The sequence below is a fragment of the Chionomys nivalis genome, chromosome 14, assembly GCF_950005125.1.
Source record: "Chionomys nivalis chromosome 14, mChiNiv1.1, whole genome shotgun sequence".
Lineage (NCBI taxonomy): Eukaryota > Metazoa > Chordata > Mammalia > Rodentia > Cricetidae > Chionomys > Chionomys nivalis.
The window spans coordinates 23342970-23355535 of NC_080099.1; positions in this window are offsets into that span (position 1 = coordinate 23342970).

Here is a 12566-nt window from a genome sequence, read left to right on the forward strand (position 1 = left end):
GCACCTGCCCCCTGCCACATGGATAGCAAATGTTTCCCACCCAGTTTTCCAATGCCCCATCCTCCCTGAAGCACATCCGTGAATACATCAGAAGAGATGCTTGACAATTGTCTAGATATTCTTTGAAGCAGCGAAAATGACACCCAGACTTAATCATCACATCGATGCTCATGATCTGTGGCAGACAAGCAGGTTATTATTTCAGAGAAGACCGTCATGCTTTTACTTTTATTACTCAGGGTTGTAGTATATAGTTTTAAGTAATTAATTGTTTTGAGGTCTTCCAAAAATTCAGTCTCTGGTTGTCTCCGGAGAGGGAACTCCGCCTTGCTTTGCCAACTGACCCACAAGTTAACCTTAGCCAGAAGCATCATTGCAGACTGCAATTGCTCACCTGTAGCCATGTGATGGTTAATTTGACTGGGTGGCAGTTGCCTAGATACATGGTCATGCATCTTCCTAGGAGTGCCTGGGAGAGCATCCTGAAAGGATGACTGTTTGTAGGCAAAGTAAAGACCAGCCTCCCGAGAGTAAAACATGTAACAAGTGATGACAGAGGGTGTCAACCCTGCTCGTTGCTCTTAGCCAGTACGTAAAGGTTTCTCAACTTTGGAAGCTCATGCTGAGTTTGTTGTGCTCTCCGGTGTGAGGGGCAGAAGTAAAACTGGAGACACGTAATGATACATTTTTATGAAAATTATCTCCTGACCACCCCTACAACCAGAGACTGAATTTTTGGAAGACCTCAGAACAATTAATTACTTAAAACTATATATGTAACCCGCTGTCCTATTGCGTCCTCAGCCTATTTAAATTCAGCCTGCACTGGAGAGAACAGAATAACCAACCTTATTATGCCTTCGACTGCCCATGCAATCAGGTTTCATAGCCTAAGCTAAATGTAAAGCTTTAATCTGAACTTGTGTGTTCCTCCATTCCCTTGATCCAGAATGATGTACATGCATGCTGTGGTCATCTTGTTCAAAGCCGCCAACAGGTTAGAATCAACCTTAAACAATAAAAATCTACCATTTATGTTGCAGGCAATGTGGATATAGGTTGATATCATCTGTTTGAAGTGTTGGTATTTACCCGGGGTCATTTGAGGCCAATAAAGTGACTTCTTTCCTGGTAAAATTTTGGTAGAGATTTCTGTAAAGGACTTCTTATTCCTTCTCCGTGTCATATTTTCTGTGCTGTTCAATATGAGCAGAGCAAAACCCATTGTTAGGAATGGTCCAACACAGGGATGGTCACAATCAACAGGCCAAGATTCAGACACAGAACAGATACTACCATACAGTTGGCAAGCTTTGGGGAAGGGGCTGGAGGTTGAAACACACAAAGACACACACAGACAAAGAGACAGAGACACGGATGGACCTCTAGTCACTGGTAAGAAGCCTTTTATTCAATAGCACCATGGAGGCTTATATACCCAACAGTCAGGTGGGTCAACAGGTGAAAACCTTATCTGATCCTCAAGGCCAAGGCAACACGTGCTCGTGAAGCAGAGCTAAAAAACAACTTTGACACAGCTTTCAATAACTCAAATCAGAAGGAAAGTAAAGATCTCTAGCAGGGAAGAGCAGCTGGAGGCCAGGACTCCAAATGGTCCCAACAACACAGGGAACTACTCATCAATGTGAGGGCCCTCATTGGCTGGTTAGCGTAGGATCAGAGATAACAGAGTTAGAAGAGACCACCATTATAATATAACCTCACAAACATCATCTGATCACTGCACAGTATAGGGAGTGTTCTGGAGGAATGGGGTCTATTACTGGAGTATGGTCCTGGTCTGGGGAAGTCTGTCTAGGGAGTGCATTATCAGGGTTCTATAGAGAGTGAAAGTAGGAAGTCCTTTAAAGAACCCTGGCAGTAAGGGGGCCACTACTGTAAACCCATGAAAACTGCATAAAAGGACGGGAATTTGAAAATCTCATCAAGGGAGGATTCAGTGACTGCCATGGAAATCACAGGATTTAATTCAACCCCATCTCTCATTTTCACAGAGGAGAAAACAACTTAAGGGAATACTTCTTTAACTAGAGATTTCTGCTGACATGACCACTCCATGGGAGGGTTAAGAGGAAGGCTTTTATCATAGCTATGAGGGAGAGAGTAGCCAAAGCCATCTGGGAGAGTTCAGTGAAAGCAAGGAGAGAAAGTAGTAGATTGAACACGGCCAGCAAGCTGGACCAGGTTCAGGAGAGAGGCGGGGGGCTGGGGCAGCGGGGACGAGAGTTGGAGACAAAGAGAGAATCAAGAGAATGCATAGAAAACTAGCAGGACCCTAAAGAGAAATGAACAGCTAGGGAGAGGGAAGCCCATGAGCTGGAGAAGTTTAGGGTGAGGGAGGAAGTGAGAAAAGTTAGGTACTTGTGATCCGGAGGGAGCCTATAGGCCAGCATGCACTTTGGTGTGCTAATAGTCAACACCTGTAGCCATTTGTCCCTTCTGCTGGTGATAAATGAAATGGCTCCCTTGGTGGAGAGGGACTGGCTTCACAAGTTTCTAAGACTACTGGCTTTTGTCTAATGGCTAGAATTTGTGGAAATGGAGTTTCCTTTGCACCCATCTGATACCTTGGCATGAGAGACCAAGCGGCCTGTCCTGGTACTCTCTACTAGTATAGGCTGCCTGAAATTGCCAAAGCCTCCAAGAAGAAGCCTTTCAATTTATGGGATTTCAATGTTCTGGCTTGTTCCTGACCATCACACTTCTTCTCTTAAAAAATTCTCAAAGAAGCTCTCTAAAGTCTGTGTGTACTCTGAAAACCAAATGTTGAGTCAAAACTGCCACTCAAGAAAGAGGAATTGGTGGGGCCAAGGAGATGTCCAAGCCTGACGACCTGGGTTTGATCCCTGTACCCCACATGATAGATCCACAAGTTGTCCTCTGATCTCCACATATGCACTGTGGAATGCTCAATCCATCCCATTCCACCCTACAGACGCTCAAGAGTGCCTCTGTGTGTGTGTGTGTATATCTATCTGTCTGGGTATGTATGTATGTATGTGTGTGTGCACATAATAATAATAAGTAAATAGTTTTAGAAGGAAGGAAAGAGGATAGATAAGATTGGGGATGTAGTTCAGTTGTGCTTGCTAATAGGCACAAGGCCTTGGGTTCAATTCCATCACTGTGTAGACACTGTGTTATAGCTAATGCCAGCACTTGAGGGGTATAGGCAAGAGGAGCAGAAGTTCATAGTTATCATGTGCCACAAAGGAAATTGAACCAGCCTGATATACATGAGACCCTGTGAGGAAAAAAAGAGAAAGAAAAAAAGGAAGAGGAGATGGGAGGAAGAAGAGGAGGAGAAAAAAGGAAAGAGAGGAAATTACAGCAGGCTTAATGTCCTCATACTCAGCATTAGCCAGGAAAATTAAAACAACTCAGGGCCATTTGAACAGACAGTCACTCACAGGCCAGGTCAGCTTTGTTTGGCCATACAATATTTCTAAATGTTTTTTTTTAAATTTATTGCTACTGTTTAAGAGTCAGGTTTCATATGTACCAAATTCCCTAGAGCTACTGCTCTCTGACCACCTGCCCACTCTTCCTGATTCCTGAAGTGACAGGTGGCATTTGTCGCCTAGGGTCCTGCAGAATGGCAGCCTGTCTGCCCTGCCCTGCCCTGCCCTGTCCTGCCCTGCCCTGCCCCATAATAGCCTTTAAAAGACCTGTAAATAACAACCTTGGGGTGACCGTGAATTCTTCTGCCGGCATGGCACTACCCGATCTGTCAGCTGTTGCTCCCCGTGGACCGTAGTGTCCTCCCTTTTCTGCTGCCCTCTTTCTGGACACAAGTCTCTATGTCCACCTCCCTTCGGAAGGGATGAATTTAGAATCAAGCACAGTGCTCTCCAGATACACTCCTCCATATAGAAAATTAAAAGACATCTTTCATGTTTATGTACCAACATTCTCTATTTGGCGTCTAGGCCCACCAAGCAAAAGGACAACCCAAAGGGAAAGAGGCTCCAGAGCAGATGAAATTGATTCTTTCCCTTGAAAAAAGCAAAGCAGAATAGACTCCAGAGAAAACAGAACATTATTCCCGAGACTATACCCAGGCAGATCTCTAACAATGTGAGAGGAATGGCAAGCATCTTGAGATTGTTTTCTGTTTATAAATGTAAGCGGAGAGAAGAGTCTGAGGAATCTACTTATGAAAATCTTATAAAAAGATGCCAATATAACAGCTGGATAGAGTTAGAGCCTGTTTTATCTGTTTCCAGAGTTAAACCAGGTGTGTGTGTGTGTTGTATGTGTGCTGTGTGTATGTGTGTGTTTATGTGCATCTGTAGATGTGTGTGTTTACGTGCATGCGTATGTGTGTATATGTATTTGTGGTGTGTGTATGTGCGTGTGTGTGCTTTTCTCCTATGAGATTAAACCCTCACAAGGAGAAAGCAAGACTAGCAAGAGTGTCATAGAGAACTCTGGTTTAGAATCGGAAAGCCCTGGGGACTTTCTCCTTCTGCCTCTGGCTATTGGCAGCTCTTGGCGAGATCAAGAACCACTAAGGTCCTTGTTGTGCAATGGAATTATTTAATTAGTTTCCACTAACTAGGGCAGTGCATCCAAAACAAGTGTCCTTCATGCGCTGCCTCAGTGACCCCCAAATCTATTGATAGTTCAGTGTTCCTTTGCAACTGCCTTAGTCATTTTTCGGTTAAACTTGTGCCAAGCAGAAACACTTGCAAAAGTGTAGATATAGTGCGTTAATTATAACTTTAATATACATTGAAATAAATTAATTAAAAGCTGTTTTTGTCACATAGTACCTAACATCATTTTTACACATTTTTATATTTGTACATATCTCCTTAGAAATACTACACTTTGGGTTCACTGATGGCCTTCTTGAAGCCCTTAAAATCGCATTCTAAATTATATGTGTATACTTTAGGGACAGTTGAATTCTCAAATTCCTAAATGTCTATACCAATTCCTTGTGATTCTCAGTGGTTCACTGAGTACGTTAAGAAGCTGCAAGCCATTGATTTCAGTGGGGTCTCAAGGAACCCATCAGGCCCATTTGGGGAAGCAAAATTGAACAAAAAAGACTGCAGCTTATAAACACCCCACCTAAACCCCCCCTTTTTAGGGGAAATTTTCTCCCATATCCCTTTTTAAATGTGGCTAAGGACATTCTGTCCACGTACTTCATGGGTGAGAATAGAGAGGACCACTCCTGGACAGAGCCTGGGAATTCAACAGGACGCAGGCTAATCTTGGCTCCATCTTTGTCCCAGACAAGATTGTCTTTGACGCATTGGAATGGCAGTGCCCTGGGGAAAGGAGAGAGATTTTACTTCAAGTGACCTCTAGAATACTTGGCAAACACCCCCAATACCACACTGCAACAAAGCACAGCTTGGGCAGCTCCATTCCTTTCTTTTTCCGAGGATTCGGAAGTTCAGCTCCACAGGACTGTTGCAGAAAGAATTATAACAAACATCTCCATCCGGAACGTCTTTGCCGAGTGGACCTTCCTGCTGTGTCTCCACCTGCCTGCTTGGCAGCTTCCTGAATTTCCATGTGTTCAGCCTGAACTGTTAACAGTGGCTCCATTGGCATGCCTATAGGAAAAGACGGCCTATGGCCCTAGAAGGAATAACAATAAGAACGCAACAGACAGATCCCATACAAGCCTTGATCTTGCCCTCCAATAATTTCCTAAGAATGGGCAGAGCTATCCCCAGAGCCCAACCCAGAGAGGGGTAACCGGTGAGTACTGAACGAATGTTTAATAAATGTATGTCAGCCACTGCAAGTCACTTAAGCAAGCCGTTCGTGGGGGTAGGACTGGCAACCAAGGAAAGCTTCCGAAAGCAGGTAAGGGTGAAGGAAACTGTGGTCAAGTATAATTTTTACAACATAGGAAGCTATGCCATCATGTGATGGAACACGGAGTCCTGGAGTTTGGCAGCAGATGGTGTGTGAATGAATTCCGACAGTGTCATGTGCTAGGTTTTCCTCTGAAGACCTTTCTTAACACCTCTGGGCCTGAACTGTTTTGCCTATAAAATAAGAGTAATAATAGAACATACCTGTGGGTATCAAATGAAAAAAGTGCACAGAGCATAAAGCTCAAAGCAACTGTCCCTGCTCTTTGGGATAGCTGTCACCACCAGCATCTAAGAAAGTAGGGACGATAGGAAGAAAGTTGAGGAGGCAGAGTCCCCAGGGAGAGACAGCTTGATAGTGATTCCTACTGTGATCAGCTCACCACAGCGGCTGCCAGGGAAAACTTGTACTCTTGTTGGCCGACTTTGGCGTGGCACTACAGACATCCCTTAGCTGCCTTGATTCTCATCAGCAGGGTTCCCTGTGGTCTGGTTCAGCTTCTCTAACCACAAAGGAACAGAGGCTACAGTTGCAGATACGAGTGTCCTTGCATCTGCAGGCTCAGGAAGCAACTTCTTCTCTTGACTCCATTTCTTCTAGGGAGAGCTATCCAGAACAAAGGAGGAGGCAGGATGCAGGAGGAGTAACAGACCAACTAGAACTGTTGGTGAACTTTTGCTTCTCGCTGGTCTGAACATCTCTGGCACAGGCGCCCCCCAGCCATAGGTTCTGGTAGGTATGTACATTCCTCTCATGGTTATCATCACCATATCAGTCAGAATATGCAACTCTATAGCTTCTTCATTGCCTGTACTACCACCCGATAGCGCTAAGGCAGTTCTTGCCATGTTGTCAACACTTAGTATTTGCCAGATGTTGGGAAAAATGCATGATGAGACATGCCCGATCCGTCCTTGTCAGATGGTGTAAGTGTGCCTCTCTGGCTGGGGATGGGGACAAAGGTGACAAGACAGGGAGAGGATTTTGTTCAGGGAAGTCTCCTTTGAGAATGCACCTGAGCGTCACCTCAGAAACTGGAGTGCACTCCCCCAAGAAAGGCCGAACCCCAGAGCATTGCAAAGCACAAAGGGCTGGGGTTGAGACAAGGAAAACATAGAGAGTGTTTGAGAACTGGTGGTGCAGCTCCCACTAGCTGGAGATCTGGAAATGGAAAGGGGAATTCCAAGTTCCCATGATGGGAGAAGCTTCCGGGTGTCACCGAGTTCTGAAGGCTCTGCTGCCTGCATTAGCATTTACAGAGTCAATGAGTACTGTGATCTAACTAGCTCTTTCTGAGGAACACTTCCATGACCCAACCAGGAGATTTGGGATAGGTGGGAGGCGGAGATCTGATGCCAGATCATGGCGCAAGTATAAACAGCCCAAAACATCCTTCCCTAGTACCTTAAATCCACAGGCAGGGAAGAGCCAGAGATGAGGTCATTATGGCCACACAGTTGAATAAAAACTGAAGGAAATGCCACTGCCTGCAGCAGGAGCAGAGAGGTCAGGAACCTGAGGAGCAAGAAAGACTAGGTACACAAGGAGACTAGGTACATAAAGCCTAACCTTGTCGGGACTCGGATTTCCCACTTATACACATGCAAGAGGCAAAGTCCTTGGGACACCTGGAACCACAAGCTTTGGTGCCAATTGTGAATAAGTGGGTGCTGGAGAGCTTCTGAGAGTGCCATTCATGGATGCCATCCCCATGGAAGGAGTCTACGGAGGCCTGGGAATCCCATGGTTTCCACAGTTGTGTCAACTGCCTTTTATTATGTGTATGTAAGTGAGTGCCCCTGGACAGCTCTCAGCTCATCAAAGCCCCTGCTTTCCCATCTGTAGAATGATAACGTGTGTGTGTGTGTGTGTGTGTGTGTATCATGAAGCCTTTGTGAGACATAGCATGGGTATGTGACAACCTCAACATGCTATCTACAATGTAGAGAGCTCAATATATATAGTATAAGTTATTAGCAATATGTTGTTACTCAAGACTGTGGTTAAAGAAAGAGAATTATAGATCAATCTTACTAATGAACATTGATGAAAAATACTCAATAAAATACTGACAAACCAAATTTGAGATCACATCAGAAAAAATCATCCACCATGATCAAGTAGACTTTATCCCAGAGACGCAGGGATATTTCAACATACAAAAATCTGTCAATGTAATACATCATATAAACACACTGTTCTTAAAAAAAAAAAATAACCCACAAGATCATTTCATTAGATGCTGAAAAAGTCTTTGACAAAATGCAACATCCCTTCATGATAAAGGTCTTAGAGAGAGAAGGGATACAAGGAACATACCTAAACATAATAGAGGTAATATAGAGTAAACTAACAGTCAACATCAAACTAAAATGGAGAGAAACTCAAAGTGATCCCACTGAAATAAGGAACAAGACACTGAGAGAAACAATTAATAAATGGAACCTCCTGAAACTGAGATGCTTCTGTAAAACAAAGGACATGGTCAACAAGACAAAACAACAGTCAATAGAATGGGAAAAGATCTTTATCAATCCCACATTGGACAGAGGACTGATCTCCAAAATATACAAAGAACTCAAGAAATTGGTCATCAAAAGAACAAATAATCCAATAAAAAAAAAAATGGGATACAGACCTAAATAGAGAAGTCTTACAGAGGAATCGAAAATGACTGAAAGACACTTAAAGAAATGCTCAATGTCCTCAGTCATCAGAGAAATGCAAATCAAAACAACTCTGAGATTCCATCTTACACCTCTAAGAATGGACAAGATCAAAAACAGTGATGACAGCTTATGCTGGAGAGGTTGTGGGTTAAAGGAAACACTCCTGCATTGCTGGTGGGAGTGCAAACATGTACAGCCACTTTGGAAATCAGTGTGGCAACTTCTCAAAAAATTAGGAAACAACCTACCTCATGACCAAGCAATATCACTTTTGGGTATATATCCAAAGGATGCTCAATCATACCACAAGGACATGTACTCAACTATGTTCATAGCAGCATTGTTTGTCATAGTCACAACCTAAATGTCCCTGGACCGAAGGATGGATAAAGAAGATGTAGAACATTTACACAATGGAGTACTACATAGTGGAAAAATAATAATGACATCCTGAAATTTGCAGGCAAATGGATGGATCTAGAAAACATCATATTGGGTAAAGTAACCCAGACCCAGAAAGACAAATATCATATGTACTCACTCATAAGTGGCTTTTAGACATAAAGCAAAGAAAAACAAGCCTACAATTCACAATCTCAGAGAACCTAGACAACAAAGAGGAGCCTAAGAGAGACATACATGGATCTAATCTGTATGGGAAATAGAAAAAGACAAGATCTCCTGAGTAAATAGGGATCATGGGAACCATGGAAGAGGGCAGGAAGGGAGGGAGGAGAAACAGAAGGGAGCAGAGAAAAATATATAGCTCAATAAAAACAATAAAAATGTAAAAAAAAAAGATGAAGGTTAAAATTATGAAACTTACAGAAGCCAAGTAGAAAGTGGAATAGCATGGCCCATTTTCCACCAAGAAGCAACACCAGCTGTTCACATTCTGCAAATTATTGGCACAAATGAATGGCCACACCTTGCAATTTTCAAAAGAAAACAGGAATGTGAGGGTTTTTTTTTTTTTTTTGGATGAAATTTCAATTTTGTAAGTGTTAACTCTGGATTCAAATTACAAAGAAATGTGGGGCAAATTGAACAGATCTGGGGAGTGGTGCCTGAGGCCATCATGGTGGAATCCAATTTGAGGCAAGCTTCCAGTTTGGGGAAGCAGCCTGGGATCTCAGGTGCCTTTAGAAGATAGAGCCACCTGTGTCTGGGGGTTAGAAAGTCTGGCCTTGGTGGTGGCGAAGAAGCAGTGGGGTGGGGGGGCTAACATTTCGAAAAGGTCCAAAGCCAGATGAAGTGGGCTGCAGCATGGAGAAGCTTTAAGTACCCATGGGTATTTACCTCCTGTGCAGAAAGACAAACAAGAGAAGTGGGAAGTCTTGCAGAGACAGAAACCAGTCATCTGGCCTGACTAGTTAATCCACTTCTGGCGTTAAGGATGGAAGTTAAAACAGAATCAGTTGCAAAGTCGGGGACCAGATGAAGGACTGGCCTGAATATGTGTCTGCCACCCCAGCCTCTAGCCTGTTGTTCCCCAGGACCACAGGGCCAGCAGAATCTGAAGCCACACCTCTGAGTTCTAAAAAAGAGCCCAAGCTAGCCTGAGTATTAATTAATCAGGACAGTCAGCAGGTGCAGAGCCTCCTGGTAAGGGGTAGTTAGGCATTCCAGGACTTAGGTCTCAAAGACAGGAAGGTCAGCAATAGCCAGCAAGGACTGAGAAACCACGCTGCTGCCCTAGCGGGTGTGACACTGGGAAGCAGGAACCCAGTTTGTCTTCCTTCACTTTGCTAGAAAATGCAAATGCCCCAGTGCTCTTTCCCTCTGCATTCTGCATTCTGTGACTTTGTGATGTATAGCGTTTCAGAAAAAGACTTCCCCAGCCTTTCCTCAGCAGCAGAAATTTCCTTTTAAAATGACATCTTGCCCTAAACCCCAATATATGGAATATAGTTTGTAAATAAGTGACTTGCATATTCTTTGGCGAGCGTGAATCATTGCTTTTGGTGGTACCTTTTCTTTCTTTCTTTTTTTATTTTCTTTTTTTATTGTGAAACCCTCAGATGTGCATGGTGGGAAACCGGAGTCCTTGAAAGGACGCTATGGAAACTATTGACATAGTCCACTCTTTCTGGGGTGTTGGGATTCTCGATAATGAGAAATCGCCACCCGCTCTCCCAATTTGAGAAACACACAGTTGAAGCATCTCTCAGCATTTTATTGTCAGCTGTAAAAGGGTGGTATTTTGCATGTTAGAGAAAGAGCAATGGTACATGAAATCTGAGGGCCTCGAGGTCACCTGGGCTCTAGAGACTGCTAGCCCTATGACATGAGCCAGCATTCTCTATGTGACACTGAATAGATCCTTCTAGCTTGCAAACCTTCATCAGTCAATCCTGGCTGTCACTCCCCTTGAAGAGCTTCAGAGGAAATAGTGCTGCCTCCAAAGAGCACAGATCATGAGGTGAGGTTCTAGAAAGACCCCAACCTGAGTAGAGAAGACTGAGATCTCACAGACCATGCTCCATTCCCTGCATGATTCAGGCAGGGTCCTTCCTCTTCTTGGACGGCAGTCTCTCAAGCCATATAAGAGAAATGTTGCATCCCGCAACCAAAGCCCAAAACCTCTGTCTTTATGGTGTCTGGCCAGACACTGTAAGAATTTTGTAAGAATTCCTGGGGAAGGGAGGATGAAGAACCATTCGTCTGCAGAACTAAACGCCATGGAGGTCCCAACCTTGAACCCGTTTAGTCCTAGTGGCTGGATCTTTTCTTCTGCATCTTCATCTTCTCAGCTCCAGCATCCATTGCTGTCTCCTCTGATCATACTATTCTAGTCCTAGCCTTCTTTCATGATTTTCCAAAATGAAAGTCTTGGTTGGGTCCAGCAGCGACCATTCACGGCACAGTGTTACTGCTGGACAGAGTATTCCCACCTCCCAGGCTGCCTGGCAGCCCATATATAGCTGTCTCTGGGTCTAGCCGTCACTAGTCAGTGCTGCCAAGAGTGAAGATGTCAGCACTCTCTACAGATAGGATGCAGTAGAGTGGGCTCTTTGCATGGCTTCCTTGGTATGACCGCAGGGGTGAGAAAACCAAAATGACCAATAAGATAGAGGATGCATGAGTTTTAGGGACAAATGCTGCAGAAGAACATCTTTTGTCCTCTCTGATCGGGGACAAATGTTAGATATGACAAGCACACTAGTCAGTGGGCCTGCAGACCATTAGTCCGGTTCTACCTTCTCTGTGACCTTCCCGTCTTTCAGTAAGAATGATTATAACAATAATGCCTCCCGAAGGGGATTGGGAGAGTTCAGCAAAAATTCCAAGCATAGAGCCTTTAGCACCAAGCCTGGCATGAGCGAAGGATAATATTTAGTTTAAAAGGGAGGAAAGAAACCTACAGAGAGTTCTCCTTCTCAGAAAATGTCCTCGGAGAAGAACAGAACAACATTGCAAGAGGAAATTCAAGTTCTGGGGAAACATGAGATGTTAGTGTTGTTCTCTGGGTATATGAAATAAATGTGGATTGAGGCAGGCTGGGGGAGGGGGGCGGGGATGGGTAGCAGCAGCAGCAGCAGCATTGGTCAGAGGAGCACCAAGGTATGGGTCCCACCTTGCTGCTTCTGTGGCTGATGCTGCAACAGCCAGCCAAGAAGCAGAATTCAACCAACTGACCGAGATTCAAGAAAGACTGGAGATTTTTGTTTCCTTTCGCTCCATTAGGTAAATTTATTTACCATTCAGCAGCAGTACTAGTGAAGCCAGCTAGAGTAAGGCGCATTAGTGGGGGCTCAGTCCTATCCAGTCCCTGGAAGAGGCCACCAGAGTCAAACAGGTAGAAGCCAGTCCTAGCCTGTCATCTGTCTTTAAGGGCGATAATTCTGACCAATGTTTCTCCCCTAAACAGTCCATTATTAGTCTCCCCACCGGCCTCAAGTTCTCTATTAAATATCTCCTCATAGCTTTCCTTCTTGCCCTGGCCACCTCTGAGCCTGTTGCCCCCTAGCCTGGCCCATCACACCCTTCATTTCAATCTGGGCCCTAGCACCCTAGTCTTTTTTGTGTACAGAC